Raw genomic sequence first — 19,084 nt, forward strand, 5'->3', positions numbered from 1 at the left:
CATTTCCAACGCCCACCTACAAAGCCCCTACCCACCCTGCCCCAGGCAACCACTGCCCGCTTTCTGTCACTACAGATTAGTAATGGTTCTAGGAAAACAGGAACTCCACCTGACTCCTGCCCCAAGGCTTTTTAGTTGGGGGTGGGGTGTTAAAGCACAAGTATATTTTATTTTGCTCAACTATCTACAACAGTAGCAGGTGACAGGGCTTTAGAAAGACAAGATAGGCCGAGGGAGGGGGGTATGGTCTCAGAGTCAGTAGAACCTGTTGTCCTCCAAGCACCCAGCCCTCTTTGGTGGTTGTTTTTTTTCACATCTTTATTGGAGTATAATTGCTTTACAATGGTGTGTTAGTTTCTGCTTTATAACAAAGTGAATCAGTTATACACATACATATGTTCCCATATCTCTTCCCTCTTGCCTCTCCCTCCACCCTCCCTATCCCACCCCTCTAGGTGCTCACAAAGCACCGAGCTGACCTCCCTGTGCTATGCAGCTACTTCCCACTAGCTATCTATTTTACATTTGGTAGTGTATATACGTCCATGCCACTCTCTTACTTCTTCCCAGCTTCCCCTTCCCCCACTGTGTCCTCAAGTCCGTTCTCTACGTCTGAGTCTTTATTCCTGCCCTGCCACTAGGTTCATCAGTACCGCTTTTTAAAATTCCATATGTATGCATTAGCATGTGGTATTTGTTTTTCTGACTTACTTCACTCTGCATGACAGATTCTAGGTCCATCCACCTCACTACAAAAAACTCAGTTTCATTCCTTTTTATGGCTAAGTAATATTCCATTGTATCTATGTGCCACATCTTCTTTATCCATTCATCTGTCGATGGACACTTAGGTTGCTTCCATGTCCTGGCTACTGTAAATAGAGCTGCAATGAACATCGTGGTACATGACTCTTTTTGAATTATGGTTTTCTCAGGGTATATGCCCAGTAGTAGGATTGCTGGGTCATATGGTAGTTCTATTTTTAGTTTTTTAAGGAACCTCCATACTGTTCTCCATAGTGGCTATATCAATTTACATTCCCACCAACAGTGCAAGAGGGTTCCCTTTTCTCCACACCCTCTCCAGCATTTATTGTTTCTAGACTTTTTGATGATGGCCATTCTGACCGATGTGAGGTGATATCTCATTGCAGTTTTGATTTGCATTTCTCTAATGATTAGTGATGTTGAGCATCTTTTCATGTGTTTGTTGGCGATCTGTATGTCTTCTTTGGAGAAATGTCTATTTAGGTCTTCTGCCCATTTTTGGATTGGGTTGTTGTTTTTATGATATTGAGCTGCATGAGCTGCTTGTATATTTTGGAGATTAATCCTTTGTCAGTTGCTTCGTTTGCAAATATTTTTACAGCATGCAGATGGGAAGGCGGAAAGCCACGGCCCAGAGAACACAGCTCAGAATTCAGGTCTACCCTGTCTGTCTTTGCCTCCAGAAAGCAACTTCTTTCTTTTTTAAATGTATAACACATTATTCTCAAAAGTCAAAGGACCTCTTAATCATTTTGGCTAAAAGAAATACACGCCACACACCACATGTGAAGGGACATCTCAGCCACGTGGAAGGGTGTCGGAACTAGCTCTGGAATCATCCGATAGAAAGTTTTAGAAAATTCCTGCTGGCGTCTAAACAGAACAGCTCCTACTTCTATTTGTGTTCTCACTCATGTATTGGTATCGATTGCTGTATTTGCTCTGTCTTCTTTTAAACGGCTTTATGGATGTCTACCTGACATATAATAAACTGTGCATATTTAAAAGAGCACTATTTGAGGGGCTTCCCTGGTGGCGCAGTGGTTAAGAGTCTACCTGCCGATGCAGGGGACATGGGTTCAAGCCCTGGTCCGGGAGGATCCCACGTGCCACGGAGCAGCTGGGCCGTGCGCCACAACTCCTGAGCCTGCCCTCTGGAGCCCGCGAGCCACAACTACTGGGCCCGCGTGCCACGACTGCTGAGGCCCGCGCGCCTGGAGCCCGTGCTCCACGATGGGAGAGGCACCGCGGTGAGAGGCCTGTGCACCGCAGTGAGGAGTGGTCCCCGCTCGCCGCAACTGGAGGGGGCCCCCGCGCAGCAACAAAGACCCAACTCAGCCAAAAATAAATAAATTAATTAATTAAAATAAATAAATAAAGCATACGGCCCCACTTTGGCCTTTCAAAATAAATAATTAAAAAATAAAGAGCAGTATTTGATAACGTGTGACACATGCACGTGCCTGTGAAACCATCACCAAAATCAGTATAAGAAACAATTCCATCGCCCTTCCCAAGTTTCCTGGTGCCCTCGTTACTCCCTCCCTCTCGCCCTTCCCTATACCAACCACTCTGTTCCACGGCGAGGACTGATCTGCTTTCTGTAACTACAGATTCGTTCGCATTTTTTAAACTTTCCGCAAATGGAATCACCCAGCACGTGCTCTGTTTCGCCTGGCTTCTTTCATTCAGCATAATTATTTTGAGATTCGTCCATGTTGCTCCATTAATTCGTTCCTTTTCATTGTAGAGCAGGGTTCATTGTATGTATACACACAATTTTCTCAGCCATCGCCTGTCAATGGACAGTTTGGGGCTACAACAAATAACGCTGTTGTGAACATTCGTGTCCAAGGCTTTGTGCAGACACGTTTCATGTTTCTTGGGTAGGAGTGGAATGGCTGAATCACACGGTAGGTGTATGTTTATCTTTTTAAGAACTGCCCAGCTGTTTTAGCGAACAGTTGTATATAGTCTGACACTCATTCAGACTATATGAACGCGAGAACATGAGAACTGCAACTGCTCCACGCGCTTGCAAGACTGGGTATGTTCAGTCTTTTAACATTTTGACCGTTCAGGGAATTCCCTGGGGGTCCAGTCGTTTGGACTCCAAGCTCTCACTGCCGACGGCCTGGGTTCAATCCCTAGTCGGGGAACTAAGATCTCATGAGCTGTGTGGTGCAACCACAAATAAAGTAAAATACAATTGTGGACATTCAGATAGGTGCGAGGGTATCTCACTGCGGTTTCAAGAGCAGTTCTAGTGACTGGTGATAGTAAGCACCTTCTCCTGTGTTTATCGTTGTTGAAGAATCTGTTGAAATCATTTGAGCTTTTTTTCAGTGGGTTGATTAAGTTTTAATTCTTCATAGACTCTGGATACAAATATTTTGTCAGATATACGATTTACAGAACACTGTCGATCTGTGCCTCAATTTTTTCATTCCCTTAATAGTGTCAGTTAGAGAACAAAAGTTCTTTTAATCTTGATGAAGGCCAATTTATCATTTTTCTCTTTTATGGATCATGTCTACAGTATTATATCCAAAAACTCCTTCCTTAACCCGGGGTTATGAAGACTTCCTGTGTTTTCTTCTGGAAGTTTTACAGACTTAGGTTTATATTTAGGCCTATGTTTTAATGGCCTCTTAAAGTTAATTTCTGTGTGTGGTACAAGGTATGGATCAACGTTTATGTTTTTGCCTACAGATATTCAACTTTTCCAGCACTATTTGTTAAGAAGCCATCCTTTCTCCACTGAATTGCCTCTGAACCTTTGTTGAAAATGAGTTGTTACGTATGTGTGAGCCTATTTCTGGACTCTCTACTCTGCTTTGATTAGCATAGCTTTAAAATAAGCCTGTTCACTTTGTTTAGCCAGTAAGGAAACTGAGACCCAAGAGTTGACCTTATTTGCTTAAAGTGTCTTCCATTGGTGACACATTAACTCCTAAGATCTAATTCTTTTACATATAAAGAGAAATTCTATGCCAAAAAAAAATTAGTTGATATGAAAGAAATCAACATATTTTTACTAAAATACAGTCTCATTTTTGTGATGAAAACAAGGCTTAAAACTATGGAAAATAAATTTTTAGCAAGAGCAAAGAAATAGATTTCAGTCACAAGAGGCATAACTCTCCAAACTTCAGAGACCTCTTCCCACTCCACTGCCCAGTCAGGGCTCCTTTCCACCCAGCTCAGGCCCCCGCCACGGCATCTCTAACCCTTGCGCACGGATGACACCAACGTTCTATTTGCTTCTTCACTGTTGGCATGTGATGAAAACATTTAAAATGCTTAACTCTACCCTTATTTGCCAATATACTGTTTAAGAAGCTACGTTCTGGAAGAGGAATATAAGCAGTTTGGTAAGGGACGCTGTAGAACGTCGAGATAAACCCAGTGCTTTGGAGGGGAGGACGATGTGAGTGGAAATCTTCCCTCCATCACTGTGGTCAAGCTAGTTAACCAAGCTGTGGTGTCCTTGTCTCGGAGCTAATACTTCCTGCCTCGTGAACTGTCGTGAAGGTAAATCAGGTAATGCTGAAAGCATTTAGCACAGCGCCTGGCAAATATAAGGCACTAATACATAAGAGTTCTCCACAGTTTACCATCATAATTACTGGGGCCTTCCCCTTCTTCCACTGCCCTGTGCTGCACTCCAAGTTTCCCACCAGCTCCCTCTGATTCCTGGGGCACCTTCTAGCTACTTCTGTTCTGGTCACTTTCCAACCCCTGGTTCCTTACATTTCTTGGTTTCAGCCTCCATGTAATACTGAGTCCAAATAAATAATCCCTCCTTCGTGAACGCTGGATGAAGGGGTTTCTGTTTGTTGTTAGCACAGAAGCTTCCTTGGAAAGACAGGTAAATTAGCATCTCCAGGCTCATGGTTCTTGCTGTCCACCGCGCTGCTCTGGGTCATTTAGGGTCACCGTTACCCCGGGGGGGCCCGGGAGGAGTGCTGGGCCAGAGGCACTGCTGCGTTATAACAAAATGCATCATACAGGCAGTGAGCTAAAAACCTTTATCCCTCAATGAGAGCATCTAAACAAGTCTGGTCTTCACAGGTCATAAAAGGCAAAGCTATGGGAGTCAAATGACTGAAATCCCAAGAGGAAAAAAAAAAACAAACATTAAAAAATTTCCTTTGAGGGCTTCCCTGGTGGCGCAGTGGTTGGCAGTCCGCCTGCTGATGCAGGGGACACGGGTTCATGCCCCAGTCCGGGAGGGTCCCGCATGCCGCGGAGCAGCTGGGCCCGTGGGCCATGGCCGCTGAGCCTGCGCATCCGGAGCCTATGTTCCGCAGCGGGAGAGGCCACAACAGTGAGAGGCCCACGTACAGCAAAAAAAAAAAAAAAATTTCCTTTGATACCTCTGTTTTTCCATGGCAGAAATCTTGAAATTTCATATTCTTTTTTTTTTTTTTGGAAATTTCATATTCTTGATAAAGAAACATTCAACATTTGGAAAGATGCATTGGTAGAAGCAACATGTTACTTCAAAGATGCTTTTATAGTTTAAATGATATATAATTATAACAGGTGATTGGAAAACAGGAATAAAACAGGGTGCTGATTCCGTATACATAAAAATTAATACCATATTAATCAATGTGTACGAAATAAATTTGGTGGCCCTCTTCAAGTATCCCTCCCTTTCTTTTTTCTTACTTTGTCTTAAAATTACTGTTTCAGTGAGCAAAACAGAATCAATCTAAATATAACCACAGACTTCCTCCCCTCCAGGCACAACGTGCCAATGAAAACTTTTCCTGATGATGTAATACAGCCATTTTTTCATCCTGGTGCCACTGGCTTTCTCCCTTTACGTAGAGCAAATGGCAATAAACTTTTTAGAATTATTTAAAAAGTGAACTGACACAGCTTCAACCGTGCCTGGCAAGGCACAACTCTCTCATTGTCTGCACCGCCTCTCTGATGTCTGAGAACTTTCCCCCTTGTTCCAGCATCAAGGAAAATACCATAAAATCTTGACAGAATAGGAGGTTCGATGCCGCACATCCGGCAGAATGCCTTATACACAGCAGGCATCTACTAAATGTTGGGAGAATGGAGCCTTGGATTCAAGCTCAAGACACCGACAGGGCAAGTGGCCCCAGGGTTTCAGCAGGAACCCAGAATAGCAGCCCTGTGGAGACCTAGAGGGTGACCATGGACACTGTCACCTCCCCTTCTCCATTCACAACCCAGAAGATTGACATCTGTAAAGTGTTTCATCCTGTTACAAGTACCACAAGGAGTTCAAGTGAAGAATGTCAGAGTCAGGCCCGAGATGAAAGAGATTGTATGGAGGGAAAGCATAGAGGGTTAATGACCTCCTCAACAAATAACAGGAAAACTGGGTTTCCTCAGAATAAAAGAACCATTTTCAATGCATTCCACACTCACTTTCCACCATCCCCTCGCAGAGCCTGGTTCTCTATTAACTTTCTTTGAATAATAACCATGATTGTGTTACCAACAATGGGAACTTAATTTTTGATCCCAAAACAATAACTCTTGCTTCAGCAGCGTTAATTTTGGCTACAGAAATAGACGGATGATTTTGCCTAAGGATATCTCTGGTTCTTCCAAGTTCCCCTTTCAATGTGTACAATGAAACCCTTCCATAAAAAATAAAGGTATATAATACATTCCGGTCTGTTAACAGCAGGTTTTCCAACGCCCTTGAGCTCTGACTATATGAATACATACAAATATGGCATCATCATATCAAGTTTTCCAACAATTTCATATCCTGAAATTATTACTGGTTAAAACTGTTCTGGTTTTCAAAGACAGAAGAATAAGAAGGTAGTAAGTAAATGCTGAAAAGCTTTCTCTAGGATTTTAGCTAGCTAAAATTGATTGATTAAATTATCAATCTCATATTCTAACCAGCAGGAGAAAATTCATTTATTGTAAGCCTTGTATTCTTCTTTCACTGTTGGAGGACTTTCCAACAGAACAAGGAACGGAGACAAACTTATAAGTCGATCTCTAACTTTCTATGTGCCCTACACAAAGAGCATAAACAAATTCCTCCAACCAGGGTCACGTCTCCCCTTCTATTAGGGAAGCAGAAGTGGTCCAACTCAATCGCCTATGTATTCACGGAACACCTCCATTTGGGCAAGAGTGTGGAGAAGGGGCAGTCTTTCCTAGGCCAGTTTACTGAGGATTTCGATTGGGACCGTCCTGTTGTGACCCCAAGTCAATTTCATATCCATTTCTCAATTTAAAAATACAAATTTCTTTTTCATTTAAAAATCCCCTCAATTACTGAGGTTTCACTACATATTCCAAGCATGGTGCAGCCATGAAAAGCCCTTTAAAGGAAGATGATTTCATTCCAACTTAGCCGCAGGGGAAAGAAAAAGTATTTAGAAGTGTGATTTATTCAACATAGACATCCATGTCTGACGTGGGGATGTTTATCTTGATAAGCTTTGGAGCTCAGTTAGTTTTCTTTCCAGAGCAGATGACTCCTGAGTCATGATTGAAAATATCACTCATTTTAATAAAGATTAACAACTGACCCCTCCCCCTGAAAAAATCCCAAACACCAAGGAAAAGACATGTTAAAATGTGTTTTCAGTGGAAGTAAAAATCCTATTCAAAATCTAAAACTTGCACTTTAGGAGAAACGAATACTGAAAGCACTTCCTGTGCTTTAAATGATGTTGGAGGGTTCTGAAAGTTGAGTTTAAAAATACTTTCTAAGAATACAAGCCAAATGACTGCAGGATTATAAATTCTCTCTCCCAGTTGTTCAGGTATTAAAAACAGGCACAAGCAAGAATAGCCTTCAAAAAAACTGAAACGGCACATGCGTAATGCAATCTACCCCAGTAAGGATACGACACAATGGCCTTTTTCCTCCTTTTACGATGTACCTCTAAATCATAAGGTACCCTCCCATTCCCCTCCTTCCTGTATGGTCCCTTCTCTTTCAAAAAAAAATTTTAAAGGACACATGACTAAAATGACAAGTGAAGGGCACATTCTTGGATTCCTCCTTCAGAAGCAGTGTTCTCGCTGCCGGAGGCAGGGAGGCTGCCTAGAATCCAGCTTCCCCAGCAGGCATTCCAGCATTTGCTGAGTTATATTACACCATCTTCAGTTCTCCAGAGGAAATTTATGGATGAAAAGCAAAGCGAATCACCTGCCCAGGTCCACCTCTCCCCTGGACATCATCCTGCCCCCTAGTGACTCTCCCTGCAAGTTCTACCCAGCGACCGGGCAGCATGGACCAGAGCAGTCCCGCCCTGCCGTGTCCCCATCTTCTCCCACACAGTCACACCCTTCTATCCCGAAAACAAAACCACACAAGAGAAAACCAAGCTGTTCACTGTTCACAACAGCCAAAAAAGTGGAAACAATCTAAACGTCCGTCAAGTAAAATGCTGTACGTCCAAATAACGGAATATTATTCAGCCATGAAAAGGAGTGGGGAACTGATACTTGCTACAACATGGATGAACCTTGAAGACATCATGCTAAATGAAAGAAGCCAGGAACAATAAGGCCGCATATTGTATGATTCCATTTATAAGAAATATTCAGAATAGGGAAAGCCCACAGAGACAGGCAGCAGATTAGTGGCTGCCAGGAGCTAGGGGGAGGGGAGCATGGGAAGTGATTATGGAGATTGTCATTATGGGGTTTCCTTTTGAGGGTGACAAAACTGTTCTAGAACTAGACAGTGGTGATGGCTGCATGACATTGGGAATGTACTAAATGTCACTTTACATGTCACTAAATGTCACTTTACATGATGTATATTTTACCACAATAAAAAAATGTAAACAACGACAACAAAAGACACGCTGCTGCTTTTCCTGGCCACTGTTTAATCTCTCTGCGTTCATTCACCACGAATATTTTCTAATACATGGTTCACACGACCTACCTCCATTTTCTCAGCCCTCATCTCATCCTTAAGCCCCTGAATTCGTATTTTTACCCCCAAACACCTCCTCTTCCTCTGCACATAAACAAAAGCATGGACAACTATTTACAAAGGTCTCTACAAATGTTTTAATGCAATTTGCTCTTGGAAACTGTTAATAGCCTCCTCCTTGAAATAATATTTGCCCCTGGCTTCCACATACGGCGTCTTCAGGACTCTTTTGGACCATCTTGACCTCGTGTTTCCTTTTCAAGCTGTCTAATGCGCCAGTGGGAACATTTCCCCAGGCCACCCTGGGCTCCCTGTCCTTTCCCGGTGCTTCGTCACCTCGCCTGGCATCACGCTAACCCTCGTTTCAGGACGCAGTTCTCCCACATACTGGGGTCCAACTGCCTTTCCTCAGTGGGTGGAGATGTGAGTTGGTAAACCCACACTCGACATTTTCTAACCAAGCCAGTTCTTTCACATCATAAGGAACACTATGGGAGTTTCCTATTGCTGCTACACGAATTATCAAATTAGTGGCTTAAAACCGCACAGATTTATCACTTTACGGTTCTGGTGATGAGAATCTAAAATGGGTCCGCCGGGCTGCATGCTTTCTAGAGGCTCTGGGGGAAGACCTGTTTCCTTGGCTTTTCCACCTTCTAGAGGCTGCCTGTCCCTGGCTCATGGGGCCACACTCCATCTTCAAAGCTATCAGCATCCTCTCTCCTCTCTGCCTGCCTGCCTGCCTCCCTCTCACAAAGACCCTTATAATTACACTGGCCCATCTGGATAATCCAGGATCAACTCCCACCGTAAAGATCCTCAGCTTAGTCACATCTGCAAAGTTCCTTTTGCCATGTTAGGAATATAATCACAGGTGCTGGGCGTCAGGAGGCAGACATCTTTAGGTGGGTGGTAGGGGGATTATTTGGTAGCCCTTACTTTCCTACACGTTTCTAACAAGAGGGACCTTTGCCCTCAATATTTCACAGGTCAGTTGCTGGCCTGGGGTGAACAACTCACAAGAAGTTCTCCCTCCATGAAACCGCAAATTAAGCCATTTTCTGGGATTCCTGATTCAAGGGTATTTAGAGCTCTGTGGGAGGGAAAAATCCATGGGTTTCCATTCATTTCCAAGAGAGGGAAAAGTACTAAGTCAGGGGCCAGCAAGGGAAGGAGACTTTGGAGAGCACGTAATAAAGAACATTCAGAAGATTTCTTGAGACACTGGATAGAAATACGCAGTCAACAGGGTGATACACTCAAAATACTACTGAGTTCTTGGAGGCCTCGGACATCAGCCTGTTTCTAAACTGAGAAGCAGAGTCATCTGTCATCGTTTTGGGCCATTTGTATGTGAATTTCCTCCCCACCCAGTCTGTCTTATGCTCCTTTGATGCAGCCTATCACTACTCGTCATCCTTGTTCATTTTTTCACCCCGCCTACATTAAAACGTGTGTGTAACCTGGCACAGACCTGTACAGATAGAGATGTAACCTTTAATTGGATCTTCTTATTGTAACTGAAGCGACACTGATGTTTTTGTCCTGCTGAAATGTGCAAGCACTAAAATCACTGGTGCCACGCAGCTAGGCTTCAACAGCAGGCATGTTATCCTCAGCCTCTCCAACACGCTGCTGGCCAGCTCTCCCACACCCTCTAGTGGCGGCCAGCCCTAGAACACTGCCAAGCGTGCAAGGACATCGTTCCAGCTGTCAGAGCCCAAGTGTCGATGCAGTCTTTACACAGGCTTTCAAATATACAGTATTCTGGCTTAGAAAACCATTCACTTTATGGGTTAGGCATTTGCCTTTTCCCTTTTTGTGATTGTTGTAAACTCAGAAACTCACAGAAGCAGTGGACAGTCTGGTAAAAAATGTCCCTAAGTCCAATGCAAAGACAAGCATATAAATCAATTGTGGTATAGTCACATGATGGAATACTATACAGCAACAAAAAAGAAGGAACCGCAGCTATACACAGCAACGTGGATTTATCTTTTTGTAAAAGTTTAATGGTAAGATATTAGTTCCAGAAGACTACATAAATATGGAACCATTTTTAATAGACCTCAAAAGTGAAATTTTTATTTAGGAATACATGTATATGTAATTTAAATATATATGTATACATACACATATTTATATACATATATACACATATACACATATTTATATACATACACATATATTTATATATATACATATATACATATAAATACATATATTTATATGTGTATACAAACACACACACGTATTTTTTTTAAAGCAAAGGAACAAAGAACACAAATATCAGGACCGTGCTTGCTTTCAGCCTGGGAAGGCAGCAGGAGGAGGTAAGGGAGATGCAGGACCATCAACCCTGTGTGGGAGAAGGTTCATGATTATCTGTTTTATTATAATGACTACAACTTCTGTGTATGTTACATATATTCTTCAATATATAAAATACGATCATTAGAAGATAATTGAGGAACACGTGTAGGTAGGTAGGTTGGCTAGACTGACAGCTGACCGATGGACAACTGACAACCGATAGACAAGACTGGCTGGCTGACCTACAGAACCCAGGGATTCTGTAGGGGTGTTCAGAAGAGAACACACTGTCGTCCCAGGTTCATTCTTGTTTGAATTGCCCAAAGACTATAGTTTGGAGTATAAGGATAGAGGCATAAATCTCACTCTGGAGGATACAAAGAGTTTCCAAATTTTACTTAGATAAGCTTTCTGGGGGCGTCTAAATCATGAGGATATGCACGCAGGCCCTTCACCTGTACCTGTCACTGAGCCTCAGAAAGGAAGGGTTTAGGAACTTTTATCCCACCCCTTGAACACCACCTAACCTTGGAACTTCATCATTTTAATGTATTACTCAATAATACATTAGTCCTTTTTCTTTGCCCCAATCCTATGAAGCTCAGTATCAAGTGACACTTGGGCTGGTCAGGGCCCCCTTGTAATGCCCCTGACGCATTCCTGAGGCTCCCGCCCCTCCTCTGAGCCCCGCTGCTTCTCTGCACTTCGACCCTGACCTGTTTCCAAGGCCCGGGCCGTGCCATCTGCGTAACCAGAGCCCCATTTCCGGTCAGCAGCTCAGGAGCCGGAGCCCTTACGTGAACTGAATACCTGAAGCGGTGTGTCATCTCCCATGTCCAGAGTCCCAGGCCTCACCCTGACTGCTGGGATGCTCTCTCCTTTCACTGAGTATCTTTCGTCTCTCTTCATGTTAAAGGCTATGCATGTCCGTTATAGAAGTAAAATGTATTAATAAAGATAAACAAAATCAAGAAAACAAAAACCACCTGTCTTCCCTTCGCAAGAGCTACCAGACATGTTCAACACATAACTGTAAGGTACTGTGCATTATACCTCCCTGCAATGCTTTAAATCTACAATTTTTTTACAAATGATACATTTTCATATCTCATATCCCATTTTCATACTTTCACAATACGATCTTAATTAGCTACATAATATTCCATTTACTCTAGTTACTACAGTTGCATTAAAAAAAAAAAAACTTACTAGTATAAAACAAAAATCACTGTGCCCCAGGGCCTTTGCACTTGCTGTTCCCTCTGACTAGAAACTCTTCAACCAGACATGATTCACAACTTCACCTCCTTCAAGTCTTAGCTCAAAACTCTTCTGCAGTGAGGGCTTGCCTGAGCACTTTAATACAACTTGACCCTCACCTCCCACCCTCACACTCCCTGATCCCCTCTCCTGCTTCAGTTTCCCTTAAACGTCGTTCACCATCTAACATTATATATTGTAGTAACTTATTTTCTGGCTCACTCACTACAATGTGACCTCCAGGAGGACAGAGCTGTTGCTTTTTGTTTAATTCTACTAATGCCTAGAAGTACTGGCCATAAAGGCATGCAATAAATATTTCTTGAAACGATGAATGAATAAAATCAGATATAATTTTATAAAAAGACTGGAAAAAATAAAATCGAAAGTGAGTTTAATTTCTGGGTGATGGGTTTATAAGGTTTGAGTGTTCTTTTTTATAATAAGTTCCCTATATTTTCAGTTTTCTAAATTAGCATGTATTACTTTTAAAATCAAGAAAAAAGTTATATTTTAAATGCTATTAGGCAAATATGACTATAAATATTGTTTAGGAACAATAGAGAGAGAGAGACAAAGAGAAAGAGAAAGAGACAGAAAGACAGACGGACAGAGGACAAAAAGTTTCAAATACCTGTGAAGTCTTAATTTATGTTCAAATAATCACAGCATAGGCCAGGGAAAGTTAAGAGAAATATTAACTACTAACCATTCTTCCTTCTTGGTAACTTAAGTTTATTGAAGCAAGAATGCTACTAGGTAACAATTAGTCTAGCTTAATTACTTGATATATTTATAAGTGAACTACATTCTCAAATCCTTAATAATGCAGGATCCAGTACCTAATCAAACCTAATAAGCAAGGAGCCTAAGAGAATCTGAAAACACAGATTAAATGATCAAAGCTGGAATTTTTGTTACTTATGAAGTGGCTGTAGACAGCCATGGTGAAGCCATAGAAAACAGTGACGTACACACATCTTTAATTAAGCAAAGATGAAATAGAGCTAAAATAATGGGGGAAAAAAGCTGACTGGACTCATTATTGAATCAGATTATGGAATTACATTAACTTTAAGAAATGTTCCAAATTATCAAAACCGAAAATTATAAACTATAATATAATATTGAGTGCATTTTACTTAGGAGCCCTGAGTATTAAGTCAGGGGCTGCTGCTCCCAGACTCACTGAGAGGCTGACTCTGGTTTCCTGCCCACGTTTTGACTTGATAAATCTGCCTGAATATAAGGAGAACACGTTACTCATGAAATGAATGTACAGCCAGGAACAGGTCTAACAATTTGTCTCCCTTGTCAATGAAGCCAGTGGGCTATGAAATGTACTTCCTGTTTCATCTTCTTTCTTTATTTTCTTGAGGTATAGTCGATGTACAATATTATATAAGTTACGGGGGTACAACATAGTGATTCACAGTGTTTTAAAGTTATACTCCACTTATAGTTATTAGAAAATATTGGCTATATTCCCTGCGTTGTACAATATATCCTTGTAGCTTATTTATTTTATACACAATAATTTGTACTTCCTGTTTCATTTTATTTTTAATGCCTAAGAAATCAGTTGCTGTTGTGAAGATGCCCGTTGGTCTCAGGGAGGGCTTTTAGCTTGAGGGGCTCCTGAGAGGAAAAAACAGCCCTTAAAGTTCTAGCATGAGGCATTTTTAGGAAGTCAACACTTTTTATGTAGAGACCCCACTGATGGTGAAGAGATAAGAAGCAGAATTGTCCCCTTCGGCCTCAAACAGCTTTCAAAACGGCTTGTAGTCCTTTGTTCCGCACTTGTCTTCAACTGGTCTGATTGTCAAAGTACAACTTTTAAAAATGAACACAACAGATTGGAATCTGGGTGAAGAATTCGAAGCCACATCGCAGCCGTGCTGCCTAAGAGCTCACCATCTCTCAGTTGCTGAATGGGTCCGTTCTTTCCGGAGAGAGAGGAATAAAAGGGCTTCAACTCTCCATTGTGCGATATATGACTACAGAATTGTGCTCGATTATTATTTTTGAAAAAAGGAATAAAAGGCCTATTCGGAGTTTTATGTTGGCAGGGTAGAGACTTTCAAAGTGGTGCTTTGCCCCCAGGCTGGCCCAGGCATCTCCAGCCAAAGACTCCCCAAGCCCAGATATGCTTGTGTTAAAATCCAGCATCTTCTGAATTTAAGTGAATTTTTTTTTCCGAGGAAAAGAATTTTTCATTTAATCCAATCAAATGTATCCTTCATAGCAAGACTTTCCTTTAAAAGTCACGGAGATGTGGCTCCCTAACCGCAGTTCTGGCTGAAGTTAAAAAAGAAAGCTTGCAAATGGTATGCCTTCTTAGAAAGGTTCCAAAATACAAGTTACAAGGTGACTTTAGACACTTTTGAAAAGACTAAAACTGTACAATCTAGTAGTTTCGATGCGTGAGTCGGATTTACTGCTGTGCCTAATAGCAAAGAAAGAAAGAAAACTTTTTAAGCTGCCATGTGACTACTTAATGCTTTTGACTTGGTGATTCATCCTGTCTGTGGAATTCTGATGAGTGATGACGATTCATAAATACAGAATACGCAGTGTTCATACTAAATCCTATTCCTCAGAGGAGACAAGTTAGCAAATGCTAGATGACGTCTCACTTTTACCGGAAGCATGGGGCTGCGCTCAAGGATTTAATCAATTAGACGGCTCTTACCTACATGCTCCGATTGGTTCTGGGCCTAGGAGCTGGGGCAAGCTGGGGGCTGGGCTTTACAACCAACAATTCCTGGCTCCTTTTCTCCAGAAAAAAATAGAAACGGTTAGAACACTTTGGCAATTATCTGGAAGCTGACAAGACAAAAGGGCATTTCATCTCACCAAGCAGGGCCACAGAACTGCTTCTCTTAAGAGCAGGTGAGAGAGAGAGCGAGAGAGCTCAGAGGAGTCGTCCCAGGATTTGACCAAGCTGCAGGCAAAAAGCCCACAACTCCTGCTGACTCCTGCTGGCTCTAGAAAGACTGCGTCTGTTAATTCTCTGCTGTGCCCACCCCAAGAGTCAGCTCAAGGTAAGGCAAAGTAGATCGGATGCCCCTGTTACATTCTCGGAAAGCCACTCCCCACTTCCTGTGAAAGACACCGTCTGAGGCATCGGGATTCTGGCGATGTCTGTTATTAAATCCCAGAGTTCTCAGCCATAATTTCCAAAACCTGTAGTCTTGATGAAAGAAGTGTATTTTCCGTAAATTGACACTGAACAGTAAAACAGAATTTACGACGAGAAGAGCTCCTTCATCTGGATTATAATGTACAAAACTATTAAAGAATTAGGGAAAGAAATTTTGAATGATCGATATATACGTTAAGTAAAAGTACTTTCTTCTAATTTATACTTCCTTAGAAAAACCAGGCCAAACTGAAACCAACTTTTTGTTTTTAAATGTAATGGGCACAATTTCTCCTTTGTTAACAGAGGCTATTATTCAGTCAGCGGCCACAGTCACACGAGAATTAAGAGCCATGATACCCCGGGTCAGGTTTCATCCCAAGACTAGGAACGAGCCATAGAAGATGTTAATTTGGTTCAGTTGACAGACTGCTCCATATAAATCCTGTTCATATTGCAGAGTTGGGGCTTACCGTTTAGTAAAGAAAAAGGTCAAGCACCTTTAGTAAAGAAAAAGGTCAAGCCCTTCTTAGGACTCACACACTGAGAATCACATTTGCACAAAATGAACTTTCCACGTACAAAAACTGATATGTGAATGGCATCTGATTAAAAATGATCCAATTTTTATTGTTGAAGACATCAGAAATTTGATGCTGGCTTTACTGTTATTTACTAGTTAGGTATAACACGTTATACTTGTGAATACCCTTCTTGTACATAGACATCACCATCTTCCTGCTAAATTTTGGAGGAAATGCTTTAAGCTTAGCTGACAAAAGCAACTTTTCCCAGAGTCTGTGAAATAAGCCATTAGGATTATAGGAAGGAAAAACTTACTTTCCTTTCCAGTGTTTACTGAGATATAATTGACACATAACCTTGTGTAAGTTTAAGGTGTACAGTATGATGATCTGATAGACGTACATATTGCGAAATGATTACCACACTGGATAGTTTACACATCCTTCACCTCACATCACTACCATTTTGTCATTGTGGTGGTGAGAACATTTCGGATCTACTGTCTTAGCAACTTTAAAGTACACAATATGGTATTGTTAGCCAGAGTCACTATGCTGCACATTAGTTTCCCAGAACGCATCCATCTTATAACTGGAGGTTGGTGCCCTTTGACCAACACCTCCTCACTTGCACCCCCAGCCCTGGCAACTACCAATCTGCTGTTTCTTTATGAGCAACTTTTTTAGATTCCACATAAAAGGGAGATCACACAGTATTTGTCTTTCTCTGTCTGACTTATTTCACTTAACATACGCCTTCCAGGTTCATCCATGTTGTAGAATTTCCTTCTTTTTTGAATGGCTGAGTAACATTCCATTGTGTATATATACCAGTTTTCTTTACCAATTCATCCACTGGTGGACGCTGAGTTGTTTCCGTGTCTTGGCTATTGTGAACAGTGCTGCAGTGAATATGGGGGAGGTGTGTGCAGACATCTCTTCAGGACAGTGATTTCATTCCCTTTGGATCTAGACCCAGGAGTGGAATTCCTGGACCATCTGAATGTTTTATTTTTAGTTTTTTGAGCAACCTCTATAGTGTTTTCCATAGTGGCTGCACCAATTTACATTCCTGCCAACAGTGCACAGAGTTCCCTTTTCAAGGAGCTCCTCTTTCACGGAAAAGCTCTACAATGGCAAAATGAAGGCAGAGTGGTCCATGATTTCATCCACCTTTTGAACAGTGAATGTCATGGCCCTTAAACAAGCCCTACAGAGAAAAGGCCTGGTTCATTCTGAGCCTGAGCGCAAACCACTAGCGCAATGCTGGGAAGAGGAACAATTAAGCCTGGCTGACAGACCTGGGAATCCCAGCTGTGCAGGCTGTGATGGGGGGTGGGGAGGAGGAAGAGGGGGAAAAATGCTCATCTCTTTTTTTCCTTTTTTAAATTTTTAAAAATAGATTTTATTACTTTAAAGCAGTTTTAGGTTCCCAGCAAAATCAAACAGAGGGCACAGAGATTTCTCATATACCCTCTGCCCCCATACACACACAGCCTCCTCCCTAATCAGTGTTCCCCACCAGAGCGCTGCATTTGTTACAACTGATGAACCTACACCGACACGTCATAATCACCCCAAATCCAGAGTTTACATTAGGGGTCACACTTGGCATTGTACATTCTATGGGTCTGGACAAAAATGTAATGACCTGTATCTACCATTATAGTAATAACATACAGACTATTCTCACTGCTCTAAAAATCCTCTGTTCTCTGCCTATTCGTGCCTCCCATCCTCGAGAGCCCCTGGCAACCACTGATCTTGTTACAGTTTCCATAATTTTGCCTTTTCCAGAATGTCTTATAGTTAGAATCATATTATATGCAGCCTTTTCAGACTGGCTTCTTTTGCTTAGTGATATGATTAAGGTTTCTCCGTGTCTTTTCATGGCTTGATAGCTCATTTCTTTTTCGTGCTGATTAATATCCTATTGTCTGGATGGACCACAGTTTATTTATCCATTCACTTACTGAAGGACATCTTCGTGGCTTCCAAGTTTCGGCATTAGGAATGCAGCTGCTATAAACATCTGGGTGTTGTTTTTTGTGTAGACCCAAGTTTTCATTCCTTTGAGTCAATACCAAAGAGTATGACCGCCAGACTGCATGATAAGAATATATTTGGTTTTGTAAGAAACCACCAAACTGTCTTCTAAAGTGGCTGTACCATTTTGCATTCCCACCAGTAATTAAGGAGAATTTCAGTATATTAGAAAAGAAGAAACATCTAGTTTCCTAAGGTGGAAAGTGTTTGCGCTGATGTTAATTCTTTTGCTGTATGCCTAGGGTTTACCCACTTGGCAAGGTACTGTAGTTGAGTTCACATTTTATCATTTTTAGGATTTAGAAATGTTGATTTCTAACTACCGCCAAATGAGGGCGAGATTTCTGAGCTCAGCGCCTGAGACTTTGTAAGTGGAAAGATCCTAATCCCACCTGCCTCACATGAGCAAAACAGCACCTCCTTCTGCCTGCAAAGACCCTCCTATCAAGCACTGTATTTTATTCTTCAAATAAGGCGGTTTTGAATTTTTCAATGTTAAAAACACGGCACTAGCAAGTACCAGATGCCAAGAGTCACTGTAAATAACAAACCAAATCATCATCAAAGAAATCAGAGGAAAACATATTTTAATTTCACATCTCCAGCGTGAACAACAGAAATCAGAATGAAATTACACAATGGAAAGTGCAGTGAAAAAAATTGAGGAAGTAACCTTTCTAGTGTGAATTCAATCACTTTGAAAGAGGCACTGGCCAAACAAAAAGGTAAATGGATAACAGTATGAAAGGAACACTAATCCCCCTCAAATCACATCATAGACTTTTTAGGGCTGGAAGAGATATTCAAGATGATTCTCTCTCACCTCTTCATTCAGCAGATAAGAAAACTGAGGCCAAGAGATAAGTGAACTTGGCAAGATCGCTAGCTGCAGGGTTGGGACCAGGATGGAAAATTAGCTGCATCTGAATATCCATCTGGGTGATCCTGAAGTAAATGAGACCCTCCCTAAGAAAAGGCTATTTCCATGATCATGGCTTCTCTGGGGGCACATAGGCAGCTCCCCAAACGAGTGGAATATTATAAATCTTAAAAAAGCCGCATTATAAGGAGCTACTCACTCCCTGACCAAACCCAACACTGGCAAAGTGAGAGCCTTGGTCC

At 41.8% G+C, this 19,084-nt stretch overlaps 1 protein-coding gene across 1 annotated transcript in view; it reads right to left on the reverse strand.

Moving 5' to 3' along the window:
* Positions 1 to 19,084, reverse strand: part of RETREG1 (reticulophagy regulator 1) — a 122,836-nt gene that overhangs the window by 63,465 nt on the left and 40,287 nt on the right. The window lies entirely within an intron of this gene.

This window comes from Lagenorhynchus albirostris, chromosome 3 (genome assembly GCF_949774975.1).
Source record: "Lagenorhynchus albirostris chromosome 3, mLagAlb1.1, whole genome shotgun sequence".
NCBI lineage: Eukaryota > Metazoa > Chordata > Mammalia > Artiodactyla > Delphinidae > Lagenorhynchus > Lagenorhynchus albirostris.